This window comes from Cervus canadensis, chromosome 2 (assembly GCF_019320065.1).
Source record: "Cervus canadensis isolate Bull #8, Minnesota chromosome 2, ASM1932006v1, whole genome shotgun sequence".
NCBI lineage: Eukaryota > Metazoa > Chordata > Mammalia > Artiodactyla > Cervidae > Cervus > Cervus canadensis.
Window position 1 is genome coordinate 113,622,472 of NC_057387.1, and position 15,922 is coordinate 113,638,393.

The following is a 15,922-nucleotide window of genomic DNA, read 5'->3' on the forward strand; positions in this document are numbered from 1 at the left end:
GTCCACCCGAACAGTGTCAGAATCGCCAAGGGGACGTGGCAGAATGCGCCTTCCCGGGCCCTGCCTCTCAGAGTTCTGATTCTAGAGTTCAGGGGTGGGCCCAGGACGCTGCACCTCGACTACTTCACCAGGGGTCCGAGCAGGTCCAGGGCCAGGCTTTGAGAGCTGCTGTCCAAAGAAGTCCTTGACCGTAGTACACAAGGGGGCCACCGGCAGACTTGTAACTAGGCGGCATTTCCAGCCCCTATTCTCCTGGGGCGGGCGCCAGTGTCATGGGTCAGGGATAGGGCCCGGGTCGCGGCAGTGAAATCTCTGGAGCCCGGTTGCCTATATCCGCCTCAGCCCCGCGCAGGACCCTCTGAAGGTCCCCCCCACCCGCCTGCCTTGAGAAGCAGCTCTGGTTGCAGGCCCTCCTGGAGGAAGTGGACGGAAGCCGCCCGTCTGCCTCCTGGGCTCACTGGGCAGAGAGAAGGGGGTGAGGGGTGCGGGGCTCAGGGGTCTCACCTGGGAGTCTTCCTCCTCCCCGCTCTACCTGCATCAGGTGAGGCTGGCCGGTCGCTGCCATCAGGCGGTCTCGGGCGCCCCCTGCCGCCCGACTCCGGCACACCAAGCGCGGCCGCCCACCGGGGTCTTGGGAAGGACCCGAGGGTGCCCGGGTCACGGCCCTTTCAGCTGTCCCCACACAAGTCAGGCCCTGGTTCATTATGAAGCCCTAAAGCCACAGGTTCCCCTGGACACTGCCTTCCTGCCCTTGCTTCCTGGAGGCTCCTTCTCCGAGCCCCTCCCAGGACCACCCTCAGCTCAGGGTGGTCAAGACACCCCCCACCCCCAATCGAGGTCTTGATCTGCCTCGGGGAGTCTCAGTCCTGGCTACTCGGTGGCTCGTAGGGCCCCTGTGGACAGCCCACCTCCGGGGACCCCAGGAGTGTGCCCGCTGCCTCAGCACTGGGGGGTCGGGGCCACGCCGGGCTCACCTGGTCAGCGTGGGAGCCGGGTCCTGCCGGCCACTCACCTGGCGGTCCCCGTGCCACCCTCGCTCCGCCCCAGGGCTCTTTCAGAAGCGCGCGCCCCTGCTCCTGCAAGGGGAAGGGGCACCGCTCACCCTCACCTCTTTGTTCCCGCGCCCACAGCCTCTGATTGCACTGGTCATTCTAAGAAAAGGATTTGTAATTCAACGTGACATCTAATGAACGGGAACAGAGTTAGGGGATTGAGGACTCAGTTGCCTTGGAAAGGCCCACTCAAGGTGGACACTGCCAGAAACTACGTCCAGGTGGACATGGACTGGGGATGCAGGAAGGCTGGAACCTGGACTGCCCCTGTGCTCTGAGGGATCCCACGCCTGACATCGTGGAGGACGCGTCCCGGAGTGGGCTGCAGGGGGCGCCAGGCCCACTGGAATCCGAGGAGAGCAGAGCCCAGCTGAGATTTGGAAGTTAAATGCCTAAAAGGCCCACGAGACTCTCCCTGAAAATCATTCCTGCCTTTAGGGGATTTGTGAGCATTTCTGGCCAGGTCCCGGTTCATTCCGTGAGAAGCCTTCTCCTGAGCCCACGGGACCCTGGCCTGGGGTCGAGGGAGGCTGGGCAGTGGGGACAGGGTGGGCAGAAAAATGCAGGATGCCCCAATACTAAAAGGCATTCATTGATTATTTGAGATTCTGGTCTACCTGGGCCTGTATTTGTATTTGTAGAAACGACAATCCAGCCAAGCTCAGGCCATGCCTGGCCCGCAGCGCCAAGCTCAGCCTCTGCCAGGGAGCCAGGACTCAGGGCTCAGGCGGGCAATGGGGACTCCAGCCCTGGAGGTGGAGCAGACGCTGGAGGGTCTTTTCTGAGCTGCTTCCTCCTGGAGGATCACAAGGACGGCACACAGGATGGCAGCTGGCCTGCAGCCCTGAGCTCCGGGCCCTGGATACCCGGAGTCTCCGCAGCTGTCTAGGGCTGGCCCAGCTCACTTAGCCATGGAGAGAACCTGATGGGGCCAGAAAGGTGAGCTGGACCGTGCTGGAAGAGCTCCCCTTCTCATAGGAGCCTAGGGACTGTGGGGCCAGGACGGGGGCACGGATGCCGTGCCTCAAGCTCCCAGGACTCAGAGAAGGAGAAGCGTCCACATTAGATGTGAGCCGTGACAGGGGCCTTTGACGCACCCGTGCTGGACAGGCTGTGACCCCAGGCCTCCGAGGCCCCTGGGCACCAGGGCCGTCCTCCTGGAGATGCTCCCCAAGAAGGCCTCAGGGCCTCAGCTCCATGGTGGTGGAGGACTCGTGTACAGGCTGTAGGTGAGGCCCTGGGTGGCTGGGAGTAAAGGCCCTGGAGACAGAGGCCCCTGGTCCCCACCTGTGAGAGTGACAGGAGACGCCAAAGGGCTACCCATTCCTCCTGCCAGGGTACCGAGAGTGCCTGAGGGTCTCCCCCACACCAAGAGCCCCACCAGCACCATCCTGCAGTGGGTGTGGCCAGCATGCCCTATCTGGGACATGGTCCCGGGGGACGTGGTCCGGGGGGCAGAGGCGGGCATCTGGGTGGGGCTGTGAACCAAAGGGGCGAAGCTGGAACAGCGATGACCTGCTGCCAGCCCAGATCCCAAGACCTCAACCCGCTGCCCACCCGGGGCTCCTGAGACCTCAGACTGGAGGAAGCACTGATTGGGGTCTTGTATCTTATGGGTTGGGGCCGCCCCTGGGGCTAACCCCCGACTCCAAGTGCCGGGTGTCCAGTGGGCTCCTGGGGTCTCTGAGAAGCACGGGGTGGTGGAGGGTTAGTGGTCGGTGAGGCCTGGGCGCAGCTGGGCGCTCTGGCTAGGGCTGAGTGGGTGAGGTGGGCTGGGGGCTGCCCGGGCCTGGGTGCTCCTCATCCTCCCAGCACACACGCCCCCAGGGGACACAGTGCAGCCCCCGAGGCCAGGCCAGAGCCAGGTCAGGTCTACACTGCCCTCGCGACAAGTCAGACAGCGGTCTGTGCGCTGGAGGGCACGGCGAGCCTCCAGGGCACGTGGTCACCGCCTCGCATGATAACAGGACGCTCACTCAGGTGACCCCATCCCTGGGGGAGGGTGGCACAGAGCCCATGGCATCTGCTGAAGTCCTGGCATCTTTTGGCGTTCTCTGTGCCAGGCCCCTCCGTGGACCATTTGCAGAAATCCTCGCCTCCTGGTGCGGCCAGAACCATCCCTCTCACCCCCACTTACTGGGGAGAAAACTGAGGTGCTAAGAGCTGGAGACAGGCCGGGGCACACCGTGAATGGTGGGGGCCCCAGGCAGCCCCACATGAGGGTCAGAGCGCCCTCCTTCCCCCACTGGCCATCACCCTGACCACGGGGACACCGTCCCCCAGCGGGTGGCCTCCTTCAGAAGCGTGGCCGTGAGCCCCTGCCTCTCAAGCCTGCTCCTGGGGGTCACGATGCCACTGGTCTTCTGAGGCCCCTGGGCGTCGGGAGCTGCTGCCCTGACCGAACCGCCCGACCCGTTGGCCCTCTAGGTGTGGCTTATGACCTCCTGCAGTGGCTCCGGGCCCACTGACCTCGGGCTGTGTCCACAAGGAGCCCAGAGGGTCTTTTAACCCCTGGCTTCGGGAGGACAGCCAAAGCGTTCCTGAGACTGACCGGAGCAGAGGGACAGCAGCTCCCCGGGCAGTCACTCGCGGTCAGCCGTGTCCAGCACCACAGGGTCCCGGCTTGCCTTCCCCAGGGGCAGGGAGGAGGCCACTCCACTGGCCCGGCTCGATGCCCCTGCCCACCCCCAGCCCCTCTTCTGCTGGGCTCTTGGCCCCTCACAGTCACAAAGCTGCTGGCAGAGGCTGGCTCGCAGCCCTCGGGTGGATCCCGCGTCAGAGAGGCGCATGTCCCTCCACTGGACGTCCTGGAGGGAGGGGTTTGGGGGGTGGGGCAGGCACGCTCCAGCCGGCCACTTGTGCCCACCCCCACTAGTGCCCCCCAGTCCACAGTTTGCACAGCCTGCCTGCTCTCTGCAAGCAGAGGGTGTAGGATGGGGGAAAGTCCTGCCTCCCCAAGGCTGGTGGACAGAGGGGTTTTTCTGGGACCCAGGTGAGAGTCGGGCAGGAGAAGGAAGCTGGGCAGGGTGGATGCAGAGGAGGGGGGTCCAGGCCAGGCTAGGGGTCCGTGTGCAAAGCTGGGGAAAGTAACAGGACCAAGGTGACCCCCGGGATCACACTTGGGGCACCCTGCAATTCGGGGAGTGTGGGGCGTCAGGGTCTGTGGACAGGCCCCGGGCCAGCCCCTCCCCAGGGAGCGGGGTCTGCCATGGCGCCTGGTGTCACTTGGGGCTGAGGTCACTTCCACAGCTCGCCCCGGATCGCTGCTTTCCAGACCTCCTGCCCCCTGCGGGGGTGCGTGGTGGGCCCCGGGGCCCGGGTGGGCGTGCCCGGCAGGGGAGGGTGGAACCAGGTGGGCACACAGGGTTGTCATCCCGGTAGAGGTGGGGGGTGCGCAGGAGTCCAGCAGGCGGGGCCCCAGGAGAAGCCGGCCACTGTGGGGTCCCCTCCCAGGCTCTGTCCTCCCCACAGTCCTGTCCCCGGGGAGGTGACCGTGGGCAGAGGACCTGGGTCACGTGTGCGTACTCCTCATTCACAGGGCCCCCAGTGCCCGCCGGGTCTGCTGGCTCACTGGAGGGTCCGGTGAGCATATCCGGCACTTCACCTATGCCTACAAGCCCCAAATCCCCAACACATTTCCAGTAATACAGTGAGGAGGGTGGGCATGATGTGGAAACTGGCCAGCTTCTTGGCCAGGTGTGAGGGTGTCTGGCCCTCCTCCAGGGCTGGCAGGCTGTGGGGGGTGGTGGGGAGCTGGGGGAGGCGGGGGGGCTATGGGGAGGTCTGGGGCGCTGGGCTGGAGGGTATATTACAAAGTGGAGGGTTTGGGAGCTTTGCTGTTTTATCCACGTTCACTGAGGTCATGGGGGGCACAGTAGAGGGGGGCACAGCTCACTGACCACACGTGCTCAGCCCTGGTCACCACCTAGGCGGCTGGTCGGTGGGCTGAACCGGGCACCTGCCGCCCCACCCCTCACACCAGCGCCCTTGCTTGTCATCAAACACCCCAAGGGCACAGCCTCCCTTCACTTTCGTGGGTCTGCCTTCTGCGTCCGGAGCAGGCTGACGTCCTCAACCACTGGACCCCCGGCTGAGCGAGACTCCTCCACCCTCCCCCTCGTCTCCCAGGAAAGTGGGGTGGGCAGGTGAGGTCCGGGAGGCAGTGCCAGCATGGAGGGGTGCATGCGTGGGGCGTCCCATCCCCACGCCGCAGGCTCCAGGACCTCGAGGCAGGTGTCCTGCGTTGCCCAGGCCCACCCTGCAGCCAGGGGCCCACTCGGCCTGCTTCTGCTCGGCCTGAGCCTGGCTGCCCCTCAGTCCCCGCGAGGTGCCCTGTCCACTCTGACCACAGGCTGCAGACCGGCCCCTCCAAGGCCCCTCTTTACAAGGTAACTTGTCCAGCCCCCAGAGAGTTGCCTGTCTCCTTCTTTCCAGACCTTTTCCCGTTCAAAGTCTTGGGGTGAGCCTGGTGCCTTGGAGGGGTCCAAGGCCAGCTCTCAGGGTCAGCCCTGCCCAGGGTGCCTGGCCTGGCCCCCCAGGGCTGCCCCCTGGAAAGCTGCGCCTCCCTCTAAGACCCGGGAAAGGGGGAGGGCCTTGGGCTGGGGCCTTCGCCAGAGGCATAGCCACGCGCGCCCTCCCGCCCCAGCCAGGCCCCGGACACCCAGCGGCTCATCCCAGATCAGAGGCGGCTCGTGACGACGGGGAGGGCACCTTGGCTTCTGGGCCTTCCTGCCCCCGGCAGCCATGGGACCCTGAGCCAGTTACCCAGCACCTGTGCACCCCAGTCCCCTCATCTGTGAAATGGTGCCTTGGGCACTGAGGTCTAAGGGCTGTGGGGGTCCGGAGGGGAGGGTCCCCGCACACAGGGGGCTCCCAGCCAGGGTCCGCACCCTCACCCGAGCCTCGGGGCCAGGCTCTGCGCCAGGGACGGACAGCGCCCTGGGGGGCGGGCAGGGAGGGGGCGTCGCAGAGCCAGGAAGACCGCCGAGTCCCCCCTCCCGGAGGCCCGCACACCTCTCTGCAGCCCCACGGCCCGGCCCCCGCTGGCTGGCTGGAAGGACTCGCGCTCCGGAGGGGTGGCGCCTGGGCCTCGGGCAGGGACCAGCGCAGCGTGGACCATGATGACCATCCATCCTGCCGCCCGGACCTGCAGGAGTGAGGCGCCTGAGGCAGACTGGTCCAGCGGGCAGAGGGGGCTCAGACGGGCTCCTACTCTCTTGGGTCTGGCCCGACCTCTGACAGACGGTGAGGCTGGGCGGGACACACACCCTCTCAGGGCCTCAGTTTCTCACCTGAGAAATGGGCACAGTCACAGGATAACATTGGAGTCTGGCCAAGCTATTACCGATATGTACAAGATGAAAGGTCTGAGCATAAATTTAAAGGAGCAGGAAGGAAGAGGCTTAAAACACTAACACTATCACTGTTGGATACGATATTGTGTCCACGAAACAGAACGGGATGTCACAACAGAGGTAGCATCCTGAAAGCAAGATACATTATTGGAGATTCAGAATATTAATACAACTTAAAATTTAAAAAGTCAACAGAGAGATAGGAGAGTAGAGCGATGAAAATCTGAAAATACAACAAAAAGACAAAAGCGTAAATCACAGGAAAGCCAGGAACTGCAAGAGGATGAGTTCAGGAGATCTGACATGAATGACAGCAATGGCCAGGCAAGGGGGTGGTCCTCGTGGGGAAGGCCTGTGCCTCCAGAGACACAGGGCTCCGCCCTCCCAGGGGAGGAGGAAGGCCCACGGAGACACGGCTGTGGAGACTGCAGGGCACCGGACAAAAAGCGGGGAGCCTACACGCTTCCAAGCGCAGAGGCAGATCACGTGAAAAGAATGAATCCCAGGGTCACTGGCTCTCTCTAGCCACCGCGGAGGCTGGGGGACACAGGAAGCCCGGAGAGACAGGAAGGTGCTCCAGTCCTTGGACCGGGGCCAGGACACTGTGCCTGAAAGATTGATCGGCCACCACTGGAAGAGAACAGGGTACGTTTGGGCCCACACAGACTCAACACTTTACCTGTCAGGCTCCCTGTCCCACGCCTCGCTGACCCCGAGAAGCTGCAGGTTGAGCACTTCCAAACAAAGGTGGGGGAAGTCCCCGAGTGACACATGTCCTGCAGGCCCAGGGATGCCAGGAATGGGCGAGATTGTCAGTGGAAAAGGAAAATGGAAACAGTAGATCATCTGCGCATCTGAGCACTTGTGCAGATATTGATGGCATTTGAAAAATTCTGAGAGAGCACTGAAATTATAAATGGGGCTTCCCTGCTGGCTCAGACAGTAAACAATCCGCCTACAGTGCAGGAGACCCAGGTTTGATCCTTGGGTTGGGAAGATCCCCTGGAGAAGGGCATGGTAACCCACTCCAGTGTTCTTGCCTGGAGAATCCCATGGACAGAGGAACTTGGCGGGTTACAGTCCATGGGGTCACAGAGAGTTGGACTGAGCGACTTTTAATCACTCACTTGCATGGAAAACTATGCTTCCTCTTCTTTTTTTTTTTTTTTTTCCCCCGGTAAAAGCAAGGTAGCAACTAACTTGGGTTGGGGATAGGATTTAAAGAGAAGGAAATACCATCGGAATGCACAACTTAGTGCCGTGGTTTTGCATTGGCCAAAAAATTCAGTTGGGTTTTTCATAAGATCTTACGGAAAACCTGAACAAATTTTTTGGCCAACCCAGTGCATTTTCTTTACTGTCGTAATACTTTGAGGCCTGAATATTATTTTACCCAGACTTTGAGGTTTGCTGTGAGACGGGGAGAGAGAATCAGAGTGAGACAGGAAGCTTTCAACAGACAAGGTTTAAGATGATAAAGAGGGAGGCGTGTGTGCCTTACCTGCTCCAGGGTGACCAACCACTCCTAACGACAGACCCCGCCCGGCAGACCCAGGCTGAGCAGGGGAGGAATCCAGGCACAGGAGGCAGCAGGGTCTCCTGACCTGGGGTCTCGAGGTATCGCCGGGAGGCCTGGCTGGAGAAGGAGCCCCCTCACTCACAGGGCTGTTGTCGCTGTTCAGATGCTCAGTCGTGTCCGACTCTTTGCGACCCCATGGACCGCAGCACGCCAGGCCTCCCTGTCCATCACCATCTCCCGGAGTTTGCTCACACTCATGTCCATTGAGTTGGTGATGCCATCCACCCTTCTCATCCTGTGGTCCCCTTCTCATCCTGCCTTCAGTCTTTCCCAGCATCAGCGTCTTTTCCAGTGCATCTGCTCTTCACACCAGGCGGCCACAGTATTGCAGCTTCAGCTTCAGCAAGGCTGTTGCCAGGATTCAGAGCCCTGTTGGCCACCAGGGCCTCTCCATGGGGTGGTTCCCCTCTGACCATTGGGTTCCCCTAGAAAGAAGGTTCTGACCCCAGAGAGAGAGAGAGAAAGAGAAGGTGGGCACGATGGGTCTTTCTGGGCCCACATCCCAGAGGTGAGTTTGCCCGTCACAGCTGCCAGGCTGTGCCAAGGATCCTGTGTCAGGATCCATCACCAGGCCCCACCCGTGCTCACGGGAGGACACGGACACCAGCAGGCCAGGGCCATCAGGGACCATCTTGGAGGCTGCCCACCGCGGGGTGTGGGTTAGTCAAGGCCTCCAGAGAAACAGAACTGACAGAATGGGTGTATAAGGACACAGGGAGAGAGGTTTAGCTTAAGGAGCTGGTTCATGTGAGTGAAAAGCCCCAAAACTGCAGAGCAGGTGGGCAGGCAGGAGCCCCGGGGAGAGACGGGGCTGCAATCCGGAGACCAGCAACAGCCTGGAGACCGATACCTCCTTCTTGGGAGACCTTGGTCTTTTCCCTCAAGGCATTCAACCCATTGGACGAGGCCCATCTGCAGTGTGGAGGGTCGTCTGCTTCCATTTAAAAAGCACCTTCCCAGCAGCACTAGACTGTGCTTGAGAGAATGCCTGGGCGCTGCAGCCTGGCCAAGTGGCACGCAGAATCAGCCAGCACAGGTGTGACCCTGTTCCTCAGACGTAAGTAGGTGAAGGCCAGAAGAACAGCTGGCAGAGGTGAACGTGGCTGCTCCCAGGAGACGCGGGCTGGCAGCCTTTCTACCCCCAGGTGGGGGTGTGGGGGTGTGGCCAGGAGGCCTGGGGCTGGGGAGGGCAGTGTGGCACCAAGGGCCCTCTGCCACGCCCGTCCCTCCCTCTGCCTAACCCCGGGGAAGGCTGGGGGCCCACGTGATGAGGGTCTGGAGGACGCACAGTTTACCGGGACACTTGCCCGGAGGGGTGCGGTCTGAGGTGGGGAGGCCTGTTCTGTCTGGACCATGGTGGGGGCAGGGAGGGCTGCTGCGTAGCCATGGCCAGCGTGTTCCACTGGGCACGCGCAGTGCCCACCCCAGCGGCGGGCTGAGTGTCCGCAGGCAGTGAGGAGCTCGAGGAAGCTGACGTCGCTTCTGAGACGTCTCCGGGGTGGGCTTTCAGCGGGAGTGGGGTGTCCAGCAGAGGCTGGCCATGGTGGGAGAGGGGGCCCTGGAGGAGGGGGCGGTTCCTGTTCTGGGAGCAGGTGGGGGGGACACCACGTGAGGCCCAGGGCCAGCCCTGTGCCCAAGGAGATGGGGAGGTGGGGCGGTCACCACCCGCTGGGCCCTGCTGGCAGCCGGGGCTGCCAACAGCACTTCCTCCCGCGGTGGGAGAAGGGCCTGCCAGCAGCAGACCCCGAGGAGGGTGGAATCTCCTCCCCCAAGCCGGGCAGGACTCCGCCTTTGTGAGGCCTCCATGCCGGCCGGGGACTCCAGGCCCCGCCATGTCGAGGCTCCTAATTGCAGGAGGGAGACCCAGGCTGGGCCAGTTTCTCCACAGCCTAAAATAGATCCATTGTCTGCCCCTATTCATCGCCACATAAAAGCCGGATTTATGGGAACCGGGGCTTGGCGTGTTTCTCAGCCCGAGTGAGGCGTCCGGGCAGCGGGGCCCCGTCCCGCGCCGTCGGGGGGCTCCCTGCCCTCCTGCCTTTGAGGGTCTCTGCTGGGAGCTGGGCGCCAGCCTCCTGGCTCTCCCTTCCCTGGTGACGGTGGGAACAGGTTGATAACAGGGCAGGTTGCCTGGCTCCCTTCTCGCCCGTCGTCCTAGATTCGTTGATTCATCCGAGAAGCAGGTATTGTGAGTCTGCGACGCGGGGAGCTGGAGGCCAGGGCAGGGCCAGAGCCGCGTCCAGGAATTAAAGGCTGGAAATGCCTTTTGAAGCCGGGCTAAATCCGGCTCCTTGGATGGCCGGGAGGCAACCAAGGGCCTTGAAAGCCGAGCCTCGCCTCCTGCCTCGCTCCCGGGGAGATGTCAGCCGCGGGCCCCCTAAGCCGGCCAAACAATGGGAACAGGCTGCACACAGAAAACGATCTTTCCCGTGAAACGGAGAGGCAAGCTGGTTACCACCCCCTCCGCACGCCCCAGCTCTGAGCGCCTCCTGCGGGTTCAGGGCCCGGCCTGGACCAAGCTCTCGCGTTCCCGCCCCGCCCCGCCCAGCGCTGTGCGCACCCGCGCCGGGCGCCTGGTGTGTGTCCTGGCCTGCAGCAGCCACCCGCACGGCTGCATTTCCTCCTCGCATGATACACTTTGGATCTCTGCCAGGCCTCCGGATGCTAGACTCATCCGTCCTCTGCAGCAGCTGCGGAGACTCCAGGGTGGAGCTCACACCACGGACTGGGAGGGGATGGCGCCCGGGGTCCGGCCGTCAAGGGCTGTTCAGCGGGACCCCCGGCCTCCACCCCCGATGCCAGGAGCGTTCCCAGTCAGGACAGCCCAGACGTCTGGACGCTGTCCCGTGTCCCTGGGGGCAGACGCACAGGGTGAGACCCTTGCCCCACTGTCTCCCAAAGCCACGTCTGCACAGCAGGTCCCCTGTGATCCCAGGACGAGCTGCCCCTGGTACTCACGGTTTCACTGGGTGTGCGAGATTGATCCCTCCATGGGACTCCCCGCAAAAGCGAACCTGCTTGAACCTGTGCAGCTGTAGCATCGGGACTTGTGTGAACCTGCTCCAGGGCTCTGGGAAGTCCCAGCATTGAGTTCACAGTCCCACGGTTTTGGAAATTATGCAAAGAACAGAAAGCAAACCAGACCCTGGCATTTTCCCGACAACGGACTCAGCCTGTTGTCTTTGCTCTGGTGTCCGTGTCTCCGGAGGCGGACTGGCCTCGGGCACCCGGGGACTATGGAGGGCATCTCCAGCCCGGGTCTTATTGGACCCGTTCAGAGGGTCTGCAGTCCCTCTGGGTGAAGGCGAGTCATCATCAGCCAGCCTGGGATGAGTGGGCTTAAAGGAGTGGTCCTGCACCCGCCCTGCTCGCCTGGAATGGTGGTGGGGAAGGGCAAGTCCTTTCCTGCCTGGGTGGGGAGTCGGCTTGCCTGAGCAAGGGATGCTGGGACAGGTACACATGCTTTCTGGGTGTGTCTGTGGGGGTGTCAGAGGAGACCGGCATTTGAGTCGGTGGACTGAGTAAACGAGGGCCGGCATCCCGCCGTCCACTGAGGCCCACGTGAGACAAATGGCGGAGGAAGGGCACCTTTGCTCTCTGCTCCCGCTGAGACCACACGGACATCCGTGCTCCCGGTTCTGTCTTCAGACTCGGACCCAACTGACTAATTAAAACCTAGGTGCACAGTGAGAGACTCACCTTTTTTTCCCTTAAACAGAAATGTGCAAAATAAAACCTCAGAATCCCCGTCTTTAGGGCAAGTCTCTCGGTTGTGGTGTCTGGGTAAGAAGGTACAAGCAGGGAGCACCTCCACGACAACGCACCTCACCTGCCTGACACCTTCGTCCTGAGCGAGCCTGGGGGCTCCAGACGCAGACAGAGGGCGAGATGTCCATGACGCGGTGGGACGGCTGGTCAGGCCGTCGTGGGAAGGCTGGTGAAGGTTTTGGAGACGGGCTCTGTAGCCCAGCCCAGACGGCTCCCCCACCCCGCTGCCCCTGCCCCTCCCCCCACAGCTGCACCCTGCACAGAGCACCCCCTTTTTCTGCACTCGAGAGAGCACCCCTCTTTGACTTCACACCCCCAACCATGCAGCAAACACTCCTGCCACCCCCTGAGCTCCCCGACCTCTGCCCTTTGCCCTCCTGCCCCCCAGACTCAGAAGACTCCCGCCCTCCTCGGTCCCTCAGATGCAGAAATTATCGACGCAGGCCAGCCCTTGAGAATCAGAGGACCTGGAGCTGATTACCAACCGTTTCTTAAGGACAGAACCTTCCAGAGGCAGTGACCTCCATCCACTCTCTGATCTGTCTGCCTGTCCCATCTGCTCCAGCGTTCACTCCTGTTGACCCCCCTGCCCCACTGCCACTCTAGGGACCCTTGAGGGGATGCTGGGCCCACTGGACAATCCGGGACCACCTCTCCCTCAGGGGTCTCGCCTTCTCCGCAGCCTCAAAGCCCCTTTTGCCGCATGACCTGCTGGGTCTCAGCTCTGGGATCGGGACATGGACCTCTCAGGGCCATGGATGTCCCTCCAAAGGCCCAGCCCTTTGCCCAGGAGACTGTAAGACTCTAATTCAAAGACAAGGTGGGCAGGAGCCTTCCTGAGACGATATTCGAGGGTCTCAGCCGGGGAGTGGGGATCTTTCTGGAGAGGAGCCGGAGGCACCTGGGGAGACGGCGCTGGCTCTGACCTCTGGGCTGGGGGCGACGCGGGGCAGTCCGGCCACCCCAGGAGGCCAGCCCTCCTCCGGGGCTGTGTCTCCCCTCCCCTCCCTACCCCTGGCTGGTGACTGGGGCCCCAGGGAGCTGTTCTAGGGTCACAGAGGCCTCGCGTCCTCCAGCAGCTGTTCCAGAAAACGGTGCCCCATGCAGCTGAGGCCCACAGCGTCCTCTTGAAAAGGATGCTACCCCCAGCGTGGCTCGGGATCAGGGCCCTGAGGCCTCTGCTTGCCCTCTCTGCCTCGTGTCCACATGCCTGCCGCTGTGCCAGCCTGGGTCTCTAGCCCTTGCTGCAGACAGGGTGGACAGACAGATAGACAGACGGAGGCAGACGCACCTCTCCTGAGTCCCGAGCAGAGCAGGTGGCCCCAGGCCGGCCCTGCGGCTCGGGCGATGCCACTGGTCCTGGGCCTCTGCAGGCCGTGAGGCTCTCTCTGCGCTGGGCAGTGGGGGCACCTGAGGGAGACGCCGGGTCCCTGACTTGGGGGTGGGGGTCATCAGCATGTAGGGTGGGGGAGGGAGGGGGAGCAGAGCAGGCCAGAGCAGGAGGACCCCGAGGGTGTGGCCGTGGGGGGCCCAGCCGCAGGGAAGCGGGGGGCATCAGAGTAGGAGCAGCCGGCCACCCAAAAGGGCCTCAAGATGGGGGCTGCCTCTCTGGTGAGGTGTCCAGGGAGAGAGCGAGGGTGGGCAGCCAGAGTGGTCAGGAGGGAGGCCGGCTTCCCCAAGCAGGGGGCTCTCGGGAGGGCCCAGGAGGGGGTCAGAAAGGAGGAGAAGATGGGAGCTGGGTCCGGATGCTGTCCGCAGACCACCCGGAGACTGGGGCTTAGGGTCAGTGGGCTCGGGAGGGACATGTTCAGGGTGGGGGGTCCCCTGGGGACCACGTCGGGGGGGCTAGGATGCAGCCTCTGGGGGAGGCGCAGGCCGGGGCGGGCCACCTGCGGGGGGAGGGAGAGGGGGTTGTGTGGCTCAGGGCAGCACATTCCTGGGGGGGCTCCCTAATTCCAGTGCCTCCCCCCACCCCGGGGGGCTGAGTCCACTTCTCTGAGGGTCTGTGCTCCCTCAGCGCCGAGAGCCCCTCCACCCAGCGCACACAGGTCACAAGCCTTGGGGTTCTCGGTGATCAATTGCTCACTTGGCCATCCGCAAATTGCCTTTCAGGAAATTGATTTTCAGTGAATTTCCCTAAAGTGGCCAGTGGCATGGTGACGGATAGCCTCATTTCCTGACACAGCGTGAGCCTGGCCTTCCTCCAGGAGTGACCGTGAGGGGTGGAAGGAGGGTCTGGGGTGGAGTCCCCATAGCTGGAGATCCCCTGCCTGGCGGCCAGGAGGACCCGGTGCCCACGCCAGCCTGGGGACCCTGCAAACCTGTCCCAATATGAGTCAGACGGTCAGCCCAGAATCCAGCCCAGAGGATGGAACTCGAGGGGCCTGCGAGGGCCAAGGCTGGGCCCCAGAGCGGCTGCCAAGCAGGGGAAGGGGCGCTGCAGGCAGAGAGGGTTTGCAGAGACGGCCACCTGGTGTGAGGCTTCAGAGGCCAAACCTGCAGGCAAGGCCGTGGGGGGAGGAGCACAGAGGAGGGTCTGCCGTGGGGAGACCCAGGTCTGTAAGGCGGGGGTGGAGGGGGCAGGGCCCAGGGTTCCCTCTGCTAGCAGGGCCAGCACCAACCTGACCCGCAGGGGAATCTGCCCTGGAGACCCCTGGGCAGCGGTAACGCCCCCAGAGAGACGTGTGGAAGTCCCGTCCCCAGTGCGGGAATTTACTAGGAAATAGGGTCATCACAGGTGTGATCGGCGAAGGGAAAACGGGGTCCCCTGGAGGAGGGTGGGCCCACAGGGACTGTGCCGAGTGTCCTTGTAGGAAGAAGGACGCTGGGACTCAGACACACGGAGAGATGGAGGCCGGGGGAAAGACGTGGGCTGCCAGAAGCTGGGAGAGGCAGGAAGGGTCATCCTTGGAGCCTTTGCAGGAAGCCTGGTCTTGCCAACACCTTGATTTCATACTTCTGGCCTCAGAACTTTGAGACAATAGCTTTCTGTTCTTTTAAGTCCCCCGTTTTGTGGTGTTTTGTCGGTGGTGGCCCCAGGAGACTACCATGCCCACTTCCCCCCGGTGTGTCCTGCATACAAGAGGTTCTCTGGCCTTCAGAGGGACCCTCAAGGTGACTGAATTCTTCCCTGAGAGGGGCCACGTTCGCCCAGGTAGCTGATGGGGCGTATGCTGGGCCATCTCCATGGTAACGGAGCACGCCCACCAATCAGGGCTGGAGGAGGCTGCCCCCAGACGATGCTGCCCTGCTCTGAGGGGAGGAGGACAGGGGACCTGCAGGGACCTTCCCACAGGACCCTCCTCGGCCTCCCTGAGCCTCAGGAGCCCTGGTCCAGGCAGTCCAGCCCCACAGTCTCTTCCCCCTCACCTCCTCCCTCCCTGTCTCACCTCCTAAATCCCAGCTGCTTCAGGACACCTGAAGGGAAACCTAAGCATACTGGAGTGGGTAGCCTATCCCTTCTCCAGCGGATCTTCCCGACCCAGGAATCGAACCGGAGTCTTCTGCATTGCAAGTGGATTCTTTACCAACCAAGCTATCGGAGAAGCCTGTAAATCAACTATACGTCAATAAAGAATAATTTAAAAAAAAAAGAAAACTAAGCATATACCAAAAAATATAAGGTAAAATAAAATAGAGTGTGTTTACAAGCTCAAAAAACCCCACCACCTGGCAAAGAGAAGCAGCAACGCGGCCTCCCTCTTAGGCAGCGTCCCGCATGGGCCTCTGGGCGTGGTCCAGACAGCTCCTCTGACGGGGTCCAAGGCGGACACGTGGCTGGTGGGCCTTCAGACTCCCTGGCCCGGGCGGGGCCACTGACAGACCAGGGCGTGGGCCCCCTGCCAGGAAGACAGCCCGCGTCGGAGTCCACCCTGTCCACCTGTCCCTCCTTCTCCAGGCCCCCCACCTCTTCTTCCCTCTATGTCCATTCCCCCTCCTCTCCGGGGCCCGCCACCCCCACCTCCAGCTTTGTCTCTGGGTTTCTGGCCACTGGATTTGGACACAGCTGTGAATGGCCCTCAGGGTTGGAGATTCCACGTGGATCCTAGTGCCAGAGTCCAAGGCAGCTAACCACCCTGGGCAACTTCATGGCCTGGAGAGACCCTGTCCCCTGCCCCCAAGTCACGAGCCCTCCGGGGACAGGCTGTGGCCCCGGGAGCAAGCCGCCT

At 62.6% G+C, this 15,922-nt stretch overlaps 1 long non-coding RNA gene across 1 annotated transcript; it reads right to left on the reverse strand.

Moving 5' to 3' along the window:
* Positions 1–6,861: 6,861 nt before the first annotated feature.
* Positions 6,862–11,288, reverse strand: LOC122428395. The gene is made up of 3 exons (XR_006265694.1): positions 10,944–11,288; positions 7,908–8,424; positions 6,862–7,036 (listed from the first exon to the last, which is right to left on the reverse strand). It is a non-coding gene; the product is annotated as an uncharacterized LOC122428395 (long non-coding RNA).
* Positions 11,289–15,922: the final 4,634 nt, after the last annotated feature.